Source organism: Numenius arquata, chromosome 11 (genome assembly GCF_964106895.1).
Source record: "Numenius arquata chromosome 11, bNumArq3.hap1.1, whole genome shotgun sequence".
Classification (NCBI taxonomy): Eukaryota; Metazoa; Chordata; class Aves; order Charadriiformes; family Scolopacidae; genus Numenius; species Numenius arquata.
Window position 1 is genome coordinate 35,684,859 of NC_133586.1, and position 13,676 is coordinate 35,698,534.

General features: G+C 41.5%; 1 protein-coding gene across 1 annotated transcript in view; it reads left to right on the forward strand.

The window, feature by feature from the left end:
• Window positions 1-286: 286 nt before the first annotated feature.
• SFXN1 (sideroflexin 1) overlaps window positions 287-13,676 on the forward strand; it is a 29,830-nt gene continuing 16,440 nt past the window's right edge. Inside the window, exons 1-2 of the transcript XR_012463476.1 lie at window positions 287-385; window positions 1,175-1,276. The gene's annotated coding sequence lies outside the window, so the exon portion shown is untranslated. The remainder of the gene's footprint in view (window positions 386-1,174; window positions 1,277-13,676) is intronic.

Consider the following 13,676-nt stretch of genomic DNA (forward strand, 5'->3'; position numbering starts at 1 on the left):
TTTCTTTGACATTTGTTTGCCGGTTGTTTTTTCCGCCACACGCGCGAAAGCGGGAGCGATGAAAATGCCAGAGCGAGCAGAAACCCGCCCTGGCTGCCCAGGCTGCCTTTGGCCACCGGCCCTGCGGCTCCTGTCGCCACTGCCCCTCCGCTGCCCGATGAGCCAGCCGTCCCCAACCCGCCAAAGGGCTGCCCGGGCGGGATGGGCGGTCCCGACCTGGCTCCAGCGGCACCTCCGCCCCCGGCCCGGCCCTGCCCGGCCCTGCCCGGCCCCGCCGGGGCGGAGCGAAGCGGAGCGGGGCGGCCCGACCGCCTTCCCCGGCCCCTCGCCCGCGGCGCCCAACGAGCCTCTTCCGGGCGGCGGAGCCGGCAGCGCGGCGGCCGCGGTGAGTAGCGGGGCCGGGGCCGGGCAGGGGCGTCCCCGCGGCTCGGGGACCCCGCGGGGCTGAGCCGCGGGCGGGGGAGCGGGCGGAAGAGCCAGCGCCGGTCACCCCCAGCGCCACACCGGTGCCCTCCGCGGGGGCCCAGCCCCGCCTGTCACCCCGGTCTCCTTCACAGGAGCCCAGCTCCGTGTGTCACCCCGTACCCTCCACAGGGGCCCAGCCCCGCCTGTCACCCCTGTCCTTCCCCCACAGGCCCAGCCCTGCCTGTCACCCCAAACCCTCCACAGGGGCCCAGACCCATCCATCACCCCATACCCTCCCCAGGGGCCCAGACCCATCTGTCACCTCTTTTACCCCTGCAGAGGCCCTGATCCACTTGTCACCCTGTCACCTCCACAGGGCTCCAGCCCTGTGTGTCATCCCATCCCCTCCACAGGGGCCCAGCCCTGTGTGTCACCCCTGTCTCCTCCATAAGGGCCCAGATCCATGTTTTACCCCATCCTCTATAGGGGCCCAGCCCCATGTGTCACCCCTGTCCTCTCTGCAGGGTCCCAGCTCCATGTGTCACCCCATCCCCTCAGTGGGAGCAGAGCCGGTGTCCCAGTGTGTCCCCCCCTCTCCTGGGGAGGTGCTGCCTGGGCACTTGCAATGCCAGACAGCTGGCAGAGGGCTGCCACCGCCTTCCCCTCCTGCCTCCCGAAATCACCCACCACAGCTCCCTGCTTCCCCACCCGCTCCCAAAATGTCCCCCTGGTCACCACTTGTCCCCTGAGCATGAGCTGTCTGTCACAGGGCGGTGTGTGGCAGCGGCACAGATCCCAGGCCTGTGGGAGACAAGCCTCCCTGCTGGGGCATCGCCTTTTCCAGGAGAGGAACACACCAAATAACTTGGAGGTCAGACACCTGGTAGCCAGAGGCGGGGATTTTAATTATGAGTATTGATTATTTTTTTCACTTATTGAATTATAAATAATTTATTGTCATTATAATGGGTATTGGGAGGTGGGGGGAGTGAAGACTGGCATTGTACCAATGTGCAATTAAAAAATGACCTGTCAGAAAAAGATACATGAAATAGTGAAAAACCACAGAAGAGCACCATTAATATGCTTGGATAGAGCCAGATAATCCTACTTCAGTTCATGAAGGGGTAAAAAATAAGGAGTAGAGACAAGTTTGCGGCAATCAGGACTGAGATAAAATAAGAGCTTGCACTAACCCTTTTTAGCAAAGAAGCTTTTGTTTTTCTTAATGTAGAAGCAAGGTGAATGTGTGACATGTCGCTGCGATACACCTCCTGCAACGGGAGAAGAGGTGGGAAATCAAAAGCTGACACTGCTGAGCTGGCTGCGGCAACCTCTGACACCTGGAGGGAGCTTTAATGCAGAATGATGAAATCTCTCGTCAAGTTACATGCCAAAGATGGCTGCTGTTCTGAGGAGAGAGCCCCAGCAGCAGGCTCTATCCATTTAACACAGACTGCTGCTTTTGTTGCTAGGCTACAAGCGGGACGGGACGTACATTTATAAGCAAAAAAAAAAAAAGGAGTATGTTGTAGTGTTGCTATGATTTGCCTTTTCCAGACTTCAACTTGTTTTTATGATTACGGTAGGAAAAATCATAGTGCAGACAAAGCTTTTTTTTTTCCCTTGTGATTTAAATAGATAGTTACTGCTAGAAGCTGCTTTGGGGAAGGAAAATTTGGCAAGTGGCTTTGTTAACATTTGGTATAAGCACGTTGCATCATACTCCTCCCAGTCATCAGCTGTGCTCCCTCTTTCAAACTATGTAGCAAACGTAGTGCAAATAGAGGAATCCCATTGCTTAATGACCCCTATAAGTCTGGTATGTGCTCTTTTGCCATCATGCAAAAATGCTTTCTTCCCCTAAAAATCTATTAGTGGTTCTCATTTGAACTAATTATACTGCCATGATTGACATCCCTGGAGAATGCATTGTGTTCTTTTCTTTGCCAGGGCAATTAAATATGGGTAGTAGCTTGGTTTGCCTTTCTGTTGTTGCTTTGCTAATGTGTATTAGTTTTAAAGTAGCATAGGTCACCTTTTACTAACCAGAAGGTACTTTATTTCCTGTCGGTTCTCCTCAGCCAACACAGCAGCTGTTGTGGTGGGCATTGCTTCTGGAAAAGAAAAATCTGAGTTTGTTCAGGCACGGGAGCCCCCAAAAGGGGTAATGTGTTGTTTGAGAAATAAAGAGGCCTAACGGGGTACCTAAATATTTCTCTGTGAAAGTGACATGAGAAATGCTTCAAAAGAACTTATCTGTGCAAAAACAAACAAGTGGCCACGGGCACTTTGGTTTATAAACATGTCAGAGGAAGAAGAGAAGCTGTTCCTCTCCCCATTTTATAGCAGGAGGTACTTTTCTCAACCTAAAGATTTTCTAATCCACATCTCTCATTTCTCAGAGCAAGACATTGACAGCTGGACGTCAGGCTGTTAGGGGACTGCTTTGAAGAATGGAGATCTAGGGGTCTAAGTGTGTCAAACCTTTTTTTTTTTGCTCTCTCTCAATGAATCTGCACATGAAATGTTTTCAGCAGCACTTGGCTCCAACTTTTGAACTATTCCTATTCTTTAGGATTCTGGTAAGAACGAGGTCCTGCTGTTACCTTTTATTTTTACTGGATTTTCAGGGAAAAGCCTCACTCTCATTTTTCAAAAAAGGAACTCTTAGTTGCCTCTAGGAGATTTTGTGAATCGTGATCTGACCTGAGCGCCTTTACATTCCCTGGAGTTAGGGGTCTAAGTCCTGGTAAAGGACACCATAGAAATTACACCTTTTTTTCAGCATTTCTGTTGGCTCTTTTATTCACTCGCCTTCCCGTATGCAGGCTGGTTTGAATTCTCTTTTAAGCTCAAGCACCCAGCGTGTCCCATGCTTTGTGACAGAGGGTTGCAGGTTGCAGTTTGGGAGTTGGGCAGCAAGAAATGAAATGTTGCAATGTTTGTTATGACAATTATGCCTGCGCTGCTTTTGGACGCAGACTTGTCTTTAGACTTCTCCCTCCCCCAGCTCAGTTTTGCTGACTTTCTAAAATTGCATGCAAGAGAGGTGAAAGGCCACTCTCATTAATAGAGTCCACTTCTGTAGGGGAAGGTGCAGGAGGCTATTAATCTGGACTCCAGCCCCCATAAAAACAAAAAAAAAAAAACAACAGAAAAAATTCTGTATAGAGAGTGGAGCAGAACCCTCTCTGGCACTCAGTCCAAGGACATTTGCGGAAGGATCTTCACTCAAGAGATCTGTTGAGGAAAGGCCGCTTCTGGGGTGGTTCTCAGGCAAGTTTCTCTCCCAAATGTTCTCTATGACAATATTGCACTCCTGGCAAACCTAAGCTGTGCCTATCTCTTGAAGAATGATTATTTTGCCATTAGGGATATTTCTTGATTCAAAACAGCGACTATAGCTTTAAAAATGTATTTAGATCAGATATGGAGAATTGGGTTCACAGTACACCATCAAATTTCTGTCACTCGATTCCCAATTTTAGCTTACATACTGGAAAATACTCATTTAGCTCACATACATGACAAAATTTCTTAATTGTGGAGTGGATTTTTTTTTTTTTTAAGACTTGAGTTAAAATACAAGGTGTCAGTAACATAAGAAAATACAAATGCTTCCAAGGAAGGTGGCAAAGCTACTTTTCATCATTTAGGCACTGCTGCATGAGTTTAAGTTACCCAGAATTTCCCACATCATGTGCACCCATCTGGGTTATTCAGTCATGCAACAAGGTTTAAAATGATCAAATATCTGGGTTGTTCAAAATTCAGGGGTTTGTTACTGTCTGAAATGAACTAAGTAGTCACTGCTACTCTTTTGGCTATTGCTTTTGTTTGAAAAGTGGTTCTATGACCTTCAATGGGATGTTTAAAATGTGAACTTCGCAAAGGAACAGTGAAGAGTTGAACTCCTGACAACTCCTGAATCTGCATTTTGTAGAATTGCTGAAACTGGTGTTGTTAACCTTTAAACAAGGTTTAAAGTCTTCTGCTATCGCTTTGGCAAATCTAAGCGTAGCCTTTGTACTAAAACCATTGATCGGACTTTGCGCTGGTTTTTACATTACTTTTTTTAAGAGAGGCCACTCTCACTTATTCTTAAGCCCTCTTTTTCCCTCCAGTTAATGTTAGTATTAAACATTAGACCATGAACTGGCAGATGATTCCACTGATCAGAGAGGGCAAGAAATTTGGGTATGCTTGATGCTGGGGCTTTTGACTCAGTCAATGTCATTTTCTGATTGAAAGTACGAGCTGAAAAAGAGAGTCCAAGAATTATTGATTTAAAATAAAGATTTTTTTTGTAGAAGGTTATTAAAAGAGAGGTTCTCTTCAGTTAATCAAAGAGCTTAGTTTTAGCCATCAGTGAGTTACACTGTGCTTTTTAGTTTGTTTTTATTTTCTGGTTACTGGGGCTGGGAGAGTGTTTGGGAAAGAGACGAGGAGGGAGCAGCAGGGAGGTTTGGAGAGAGAGTGCTAGAGAAGAGGCTGGCGGTGAAATTTGCTTTAAAGCGCTTGGGAAGTGCAGTCTCACACAGCAGTGTCCTCTCTGATCTGCCATCGGTACCACCACATCTACTTGCCTCCGGTCTACAGAACTAGGTCTTCAGCTCAACTTTTGGTGCCAAGCATATGGCAAGCCGTGGCCGTTTCTTTAGCTTGACAGTCGTATGTTTATGGAAAACTTTATGAACGCAGGATCGCAGTTGTGATTCTGAAAATAGGCCTTGGTACGTAGGAAGAGCCGCAGTGTGAAACACATGGATAATCAAACCTCTGCGTCAGTGCTGGGCAGCTAAACTGAGCCAAAAAATGTTCCTGGTAACGGGAATGTGGTCCCCCATATTGTTAACTCGCTGGAGCGCAGCGCGGAGCGGTTTTGCCCAGGACAGCAGATGCTCACCCAGACAATCCAGCAGCACAAGGGAGGATTTAGCTGCTGTGCTCCATTGGGCAGTTTGGATACAGCTGCCCTAGTTTGGAAACTGAAAGGGTTTAATAATATGAATGTGCGAGAGAGCATAGTCCATCCTTTATTGCGGGTTTAATTTACTAGTGTGGACTATTACCAGCTTCAGGGTTTGCACGTACAAGTGGTTCTACTGAATACTTTTCTAATTAATCTGTTGTTTAAAACACAGAAAATTTGTATTATTTCCTTCCTTACTGCATATTTTCCATGGTAGATTTTTAACTGTTTGCGTTATGTTGTTGTCTTTTATCCTTTCCAGTACTGCTGATCATCCCATGTGAACATGCCCTCAAAGTGACATTTCAATATGGATTATTACAGTAACTTACGGGTTTGTTAAATTAATGTCGTTTCTGAAATCCTCTGTTAATGGAGTTGTTTGAGGAAGAGGGTTGTTTCAAGATCAGATTGGGTAATTCTGCTGCTTACCTTTTCACCTTAAAATTTAAGGTGCTGTTAATTCAAAGTTTTGTCCTGTTTCACAGGTGGTCTCCCCTTTGTTGGTACTTATTGAATAGCAACAGATGTAGGAACAATAAATTCAGATGCTTATATATAGGCAGCTAAGTGTTAGGTAGTTGTTGAAGTTTGCCTTCATTAGTTGACTGTAACAAAGCAAACATTTTTATCTTTGTTCTAGAGGATTTGTGCATTTACTTTCCAGGCCCTCTGCAAACTTTCTACTTATCTCAGGGTTCGGGTGGATTTATTTTAATTTGATTTAACCCAAATGTCTTTTATTTCTTTTCTTTACACAATTCCATTATGGATTTATGGATAATGAGAACTTAAATCTTGGGCACACTTAATGTATATGGAGAGTTATATCACTGAAGATAGTGGAGTTACACCCTTGACAAAGCATTGTAGTTAAAATAGTAATTAAATCTTAAATAGTTTTATTACAGTGCTTTTGTTATTGAGTAGTTGAATGGATTATGCAAACAGCAGCACCCCTCTGAAATTGTATGTGAAAATTAAGATGACAGGTAAAATACTGTTGCAGCAGCTTAAATTAAGGGTGTCGTACCTATTTCTTGCAGTTTTAGTCTTTCACTGTTTAAATAAAAAATAAAATTAAAAAAAAAGCCATACAGTTTATGATGATGACTGCAACTGGCTGTTGGATAATATATTGATGAAACCATTTTTGTGCACAGTCACCATTTTTACTTAAGTTGGACATTTTGTTTTATAAGAGGATCCCTTCAAAGTATATAGGCATTTTATTGGCTTATGTTTTTGCTTTATGGGATTTATTTCCCTTTTCAGCATTTACAAACAGGGGCTGATAAATCATGAGTGGCATCATATAGTCTTTTTAATACAAGAGGTGGGGCTTTTATTCTAAAAATATTTTGCTGGAAGACCTGTAATTTTTCAAGCCAGAAATTCACAGGCACCATTGTTAACTGACCTATGACTCAGAGTCCCGAGACTGGCAAACTCAGCGACCTTTTCTACTTCACTGCAAGTTCTATGTGTCTCCAAATTGTATTATTCCAGTGTCTGAACTTTTTACTCTCCCTTGTATGTGTGACATCTGTTCCTTCTCTGTGGGTGCTGGTGGTCTCTCCCTGCCCAGAGTCTGTATGATTTTTATTTTAAATTTATTTAGAACAGCATTGTTCCTACATATATTCTTAAGGTGCAAGTCAATTATGTCAGGCGCGTAGTTTAGAATAAAATGTTTTTGTGTACTTAAATAGCTGTCCCTTTTGGTGTGAGATCCCTTAATCCCTTGTGGCGTGAGATCTAACCTTTTGCAGGGTGGACACCTGTCCATCCGTCCCCTTCCCCTCCCCATCCCATGCAGGATTAGAGGCTATATAAAGTCAGTGTCTTCTGTTTCTATCTTTCTAAACAGAGTGATTTCAAGCATGATCTTTCATTGCAGCACATGCCAAGGGTCCTCCATTCATGTATGTTTTCCATTTTCCTGCCAGGTTGCTTTTTTTGCTGCTGCAGCATTAACCCTTTTTGGTAGATTTGCAAGGAGAAGGAGAGACCAGAGCATGTGCTGACACACTTCTGCCAGCTCAGCCTGGCTACCATGGGGAACAGCAGTGAGAAAGGCATGGAAACAGGAGTTAAACAGGAGTTTTACCTTGTGCCGGCAGCCAGAATGGTTGTGTGTTGTCTTTGGTCGTCTACTCTGTTACCGTGTGTTGCTGCCTCCCTGGCTACACTCTTAGCCCTGCTACTTAGATCATGTTAGGTCTTTCTACCATTATCCTTCTTTTTTTCTTTTTTTTTCTTTTTTTTTTTTTTTTTTCTTCTGTGTAGACACACAAGGACTGGGAGTTTTTCCAGTTCACTGCAAGTTAGGTCTCTCTTGCACCCATTTTCTTGGTCTGGAATGTAGGCGTTCAATCTCTTGACTCTGGGAAGTGAAAACTCTTAAAATTGTCTTTGCTTTATGTTTGTCGTTCATTACCTTCCCTGCAGATTTAAGGCTAGGCTTCAAGATTTGCATTACGCCTGGCTCCTGCAGATCCTGAACCTGAGCAAAGTGGTAACCCAAGGTGATGGCTGGTTAGTCTGTTGAAGGAGCGTGGGAGTGCAGACCTTTTGTGCTCAGACCTTCTCCTGTTGCAGTTCAGCATACTGATCCAGGAGATTGGGCTGACCTCTCTGCTTTCTGCTGCAGGAGTTTTCTGCCAGGGTAGTAAGTTTTATCAGCACACATGGTTCAAGGAGCGTCAGGGTGGACACTGAGTAGACCAGGTGGGGAGGGGATAAAGACAGGACGTAGAAGTGGTAAATCTTCTATTTTCTATAGATCTGCCTTCGCTGGGGTAGGCTAAATGAATAGGAGTGAAATGGTACTAAATTGAACCATGGACCACCTGCAGTTAATGCAGACCCTTATTGTTTAGATTTCTTATTACTAAAGGACTTGTTTTTATGGACAGAAGTATCATATCTACATAACAGCAGTTCACAGTCAGCCTAGTAGTGTATATGCTAATCAGATTGAAAAGAAAGAAAAAAGCTTCTGTTTATGGACTGCTTTATTAAGCACTCATTAGACAGCTTTAAACAGATTAACATAAGCTATCCTAAGCAGTTTTTAGTCTTTCTTAATGAAACTGATAATTTATTTATAAAAATATTGAAACTTGGACTTTCCTACAAATAATATACCAATAGGGAAGCATTCATAGAACAACTTACCAGCCCTAATGTACAGATTATTTTTTTTTTTTAGTGGAAAACAAATTTCTGAATAAATGAGTTCACCCTGCTTTCATAGGGTACTGCTTTGCAAAATCAGCAGTTACCATTTTAGACCAGAAAAAGATTTGTTTTTTAACAATATATCATTGTTCACAGGAGGCTGTCTTTAATGGTATAGCACTAAGAAAGAGAAAAGAAACCTAAGGAGCATCTCCTGTTTAGATGCTCTGCATGAGAACTCTGTTCTCCAGATCTGTCCTGGTGCTTTTTTTATTTCCATGATCTGTGTTCACTCTGCGACGTGCCTGTTGAGAAATGCATCACATGAAAATAATTCTACTAATCCACAGGCATCTGCACATTATGGTGTTTTATACTGTTTTGTGACTGTGGAAGTACTTACAGCAAACAGGAACATGGAATAAAAGGAGAAGGATATTCAATTAGAAGCGAGGGATGAATTCTCTGCTTCTTACCCAGCGTTTTTCCATCTCTCATCATTACTTTTGTGAAACAGTAACTTGTGTCATGCCGTATCGGCAGTACTTAGAGTACAGGTTCATAATCAGGAGGTCCAGGTTCTGCTAGTCATTTCTGACTTTACCTGTGGTCTTGAGCCAAGTTATGTTATTTAATGGTCTGTTTCTTTACCGGGGGGGGAGGGGGGGGGGAAAGATGCTCCTTAACAGCGCTGAAAAGCTGGTAACACCTCTGAATGTCTTTGGAATAAATTGCAAAAAGAAGTAGTGTTAGATTTTACTGGTCTAATGTCAGTTATCTAGAATTATGCTACAAATACCTTCATGCTTCAAGGTTAGCTTAGTAATGATATATTGCTACAGCACCTTATTTTCTTGAAGTTTATAAGATTTATTGTTTATTGTCTTAGCATATAGTAAAGATGTTAATAAAAGCTGTCATACAATAATGAATTTAACAGTGAGGGAAATGGGAACCGAGGGACAGGGAAAAGATTAGTTTCCCTTACTGTACCACATTATTACCCTGGGAAGCTTTAGCACTTTCCCTAACTCGATGGTGAAACTTTAAGATCTGAGGGTAGTTGAATTGTGACTATATTTACTGTAAGTTGGAGCAGCAATGCTGATGGTCCTTGTATACTTGCTTGATGCTTATGTATTTCAGTTAATTACTGCAAATTTTAGTACATGAACAGGCCTTTGGAACAATACATTTTTCTTGAGGTCTCTTGTAACAAAAACTTAAGGTCACTAGGGAAAAATTACATAGTGAAAGAGCAAGAAAGTGTATTCAGTAGGTCTGGTCTAATAATAAAAACTACGTTTATCATGTTCATTTAAATCATTGAAAGACGTATTTGGCAGCTTTTTCTATGCAGTAATGGATCACCTCCTTAACACGTAAAACACTATAGAGTGAATAGCTTTTAAATATTCGTAACATTCACCAAATACAATCGGCATATTCCTCTGTTGCACCTCACAATACCATTTTAATGTATCAAATCAAAATTATGCAATAAATTACCGCAGTAAATAACTCGTATTCCATGAAATATACTCCTGATGGCAAAGAAGACACTGTGCTGTGGGAATCTTCATTGTACCCAGAGGTTCAGAGCTGCTGGTCGGGGCCAGTGTCAGGTGAACAGAGCTTTATAACTCTTGACAGAAAGGGGTAAATCAAGCTCTTTGTGCTCAGTTCTCAGTAAGGTCAGCGCTGGTCATAAATTTTTAAATTTTTTTGGTGGAAACTGGCTTTATTTCATTGTTTGTTCTGGTTTCACATCTTAATACAGAAAGAGCTCTGCGCTGGTTGGAGAGAGTTACAGAAAACCCCGGCCTTGTGATGGTCACGTGTTTTTAACAGTATCATTTTCTGGGGATATTTCAGTATATTTTTCTTTATCCAAGCATTCAGAATGATTTACGCTTTTGTCAAGTAGCTGGGAGAGGGGTTAAGTATTGCAATAAAAGATGTGAGAATTTATATTCATTTGGGAGTCTTTGAAACGACCTTGCATGTGATGACTTGGAGTAGAAACTGGGAATTTTAAACTTGTCTTGAAAGGATTAATTGAGCATTTAAGCTCTTAGTACAGTTTATCAGGAAGAAGCAAAAGCAATCCTACTGGTGGCCGACCTGCAGCCTGTGCTGTCACTTCATAATTATCCAGAATTCAGCATATCTGTAGAAACACAGGTTGATTTTACATAATGGATGTCTACAGTGCAAAGGCAAACAGCTCTGCTTTGCCAGTACAACTCGGAGTTTCTCCTGATGTCAGGAAAACTGAGGGAGTGGGACAGAGATATCTGTGTCGTTACAATTTTTATGTGACTTTTAACCAAATTGATTTGGCGTGTGAAAAATTCAATAATGAGTTCTGTTCTGTAGAACTGGAGGTTATTTGTTGAAGGAAGAGCTTGCATCTGGTGGAAAACGGAGGTCCTTCTTATTTAATACTTTTGGTTTTCCACTATTCTATTGCAAATAACACAAGCTAAACAGAAAAATAATACATAAGCATCCTAAATGCTTTGGTTTGTTTTTTTCATTTGATGGAAACAAACTCCTTGGGTTTTTAATAGAAACTGATTATTTAACTTAAACTTCGCATAACAACCAGTAAATGTATGAAAGGAAGGATGTTTTTATTGAGTGGCACCAAATTAGGATTTTTTGCTGGATTTTTAACAAACTTATTTAGCAATACTATCTGAGGAACGGCATTTTCATCATTCAGCTGTTAATCCTGCTGTGATTAATGAAGGGTTGTCCTTCACATTATTTATTTAATCCATCCTGGGTTCTCAAAGTTTGATGTACTAACAGTAGGTTACTTTGCTTTCTTCATTACCACGTGCTGGGTAGAATGTACTTGCCAAATCCTCTTTAAACATTGCTTACCTTCATTTATACTGCAGTTGTTCTGCGTTCTTGCTAACTTATCTTTATAGCTTTACAATCCTGTCTGGTGCACGGTGCCACCGTGCTTATGCGTACACAGTTTCTGTTGACATGATCAGCATGTGTAACGTTGGGAAGAACTTGAGCAATCTCAATGCCATCAGTGGCTCTGTAATATATGTGTGGTACACCATAAAATAATATGTGGCCACTAGACTTTCATTGTAATCAAATCACAATAATAATAAAAACCACAAAAGTCTTAAAGAGGAGTCTTGCTTGTGCTTTCACATAAGCATAAAAATACTAAGTCTGGGTAAAGGCAGGGAAGACAGTCTTTCCCCTGAATAATTCCCACTCTAACAGCAATTCTGACTGATAAGTGATTCAAGGCAGAATAATTTTTATGCAGTCCTCATTCTGCTTACAAAGTTGATTTCATGGTTCTGATGAAGGATGTTACAAAGGTTTATAATCTCCTACTTGTACAACTGAGCTGATTATTTCAGTTTCAAGAACAGACTATTCTGTTTGTTTTCTTTTCTTTTTTGGGGGGGCTAGAAATGTTGTTCTACAGTATCTATTTGTATTTACTAGTTTCCTCCTTCCTGTTGCTTAAAGCAGCCGATTTAGGGCTGGTTATGATAAACAGGGAGACTTAAGCCTTTATTTCTGTACAAGTTTCCTTTTTTTACTTTTTTACTTTTCCAAAGACTTCCAAGTTTTTCCACTTGAAGTAGTGAAGGGTCATAATTACATTTGAGACATGGACAATAGCTTCTTCAGATTTGATGAATGGTCTCTTCTTTTTTCCCATGAAGTTCACATATTTTTTTTATGATGGAGACACTTTACATGATTACTTACTTTCTTTTTGTGATTGCTTTTCTGTTCTACATCATATAAGTATCATCAAATTGACCAAAATGTCTCAGACAACTTCACGGTGTTCTTGAGATTAAAATGCTCGTCAGTGACAGCATAAACCATATGTATCAGTTGTCCTCATAATGATGATGTTTTTCTTATTAAAACAGAAAAAATGCTATGTGATGTCATCGGTATTTTTACAGATGCAGTTCACTTCAGACATTTGAATTACACGCATTATTTGGATGATGGCTTTTTTTTTTTAACTGGCTATTGAATATATTTCAGATATTTCTCTTACGAAAGTTAAAGTTCATGTAGCTTGTGCTATGCAGGGACTGTCCTTCTTTTGTTAGAAGTTGAAATAAACTTAGTCATCCTGAAGTAATTTTTAATTTTCTGGGCTTTAGGCCCCATAAATACACAACTCAGTGCCCTTCATTGTAGTTCTTTGACCATCTCTGAAGTATCATTAGGAGATCTGGTCATGCGCTCATAATGTGGCAAATTGTTGCATTATATAATCTTTGTTTTGTTAAAACATGGACTTAGAGAAACAACGTTTATTAAAAGAAATTGTTGGGTTTGTGTTCCTAATTTTTGTTTTGTTTTGCTATGCCAGAGAAGTTAACTGGATTTTATTAAATATTTCTTCTGTCACTGTACTTTATAGCACCTCTTCAGGCGTCTCCTGAAATATTTAATTTCTCCTTCCCTTTAAGGCAGTATTTTCAGCAAACACTAATTCATCGTTGAAATAAAGCACACTTCTGATCAGTATATTATTATTTATTACAGGTACTTATTAATAAATGTCTGTACTTCCTTTGCATCTGCCTCATCCTCAGATATTTGTACATGTATATAGAATCATAGAATCATAGAATGGCTAGAGTTGGAAAGGACCTTAAAGATCATCTAATTCCAACCCCCCTGCCATGGGCAGGGACACCTCCCACTAGAGCAGGTTGCTTAAAGCCCCATCCAGCCTGGCCTTGAACACTTCCAGGGATGGGGCATCCACAACTTCCCTGGGCAACCTGTTCCAGTGCCTCACCACCCTCACTGTAAAGAATTTCTTCCTTATATCTAATCTAAATCTCTTCTCTTCCAATTTAAAACCATTGCCCCTTGTCCTGTCACCACTCTTCCTGACAAAGAGTCCCTCTTCAGCTCTTCTGTAGGCTCCCTTCAGGTATTGATAGGCTGGTACATATGATGTACCTCTACCTCATAATCAGATACTCGTACTCTTACAAAGATGTAATGTATAAATATCTTGAGGAAACAGGCACAGAAACATTTCTGTAGACATTTAACTAAGTTCTTGCTTTTTCACTTGCATCAATAC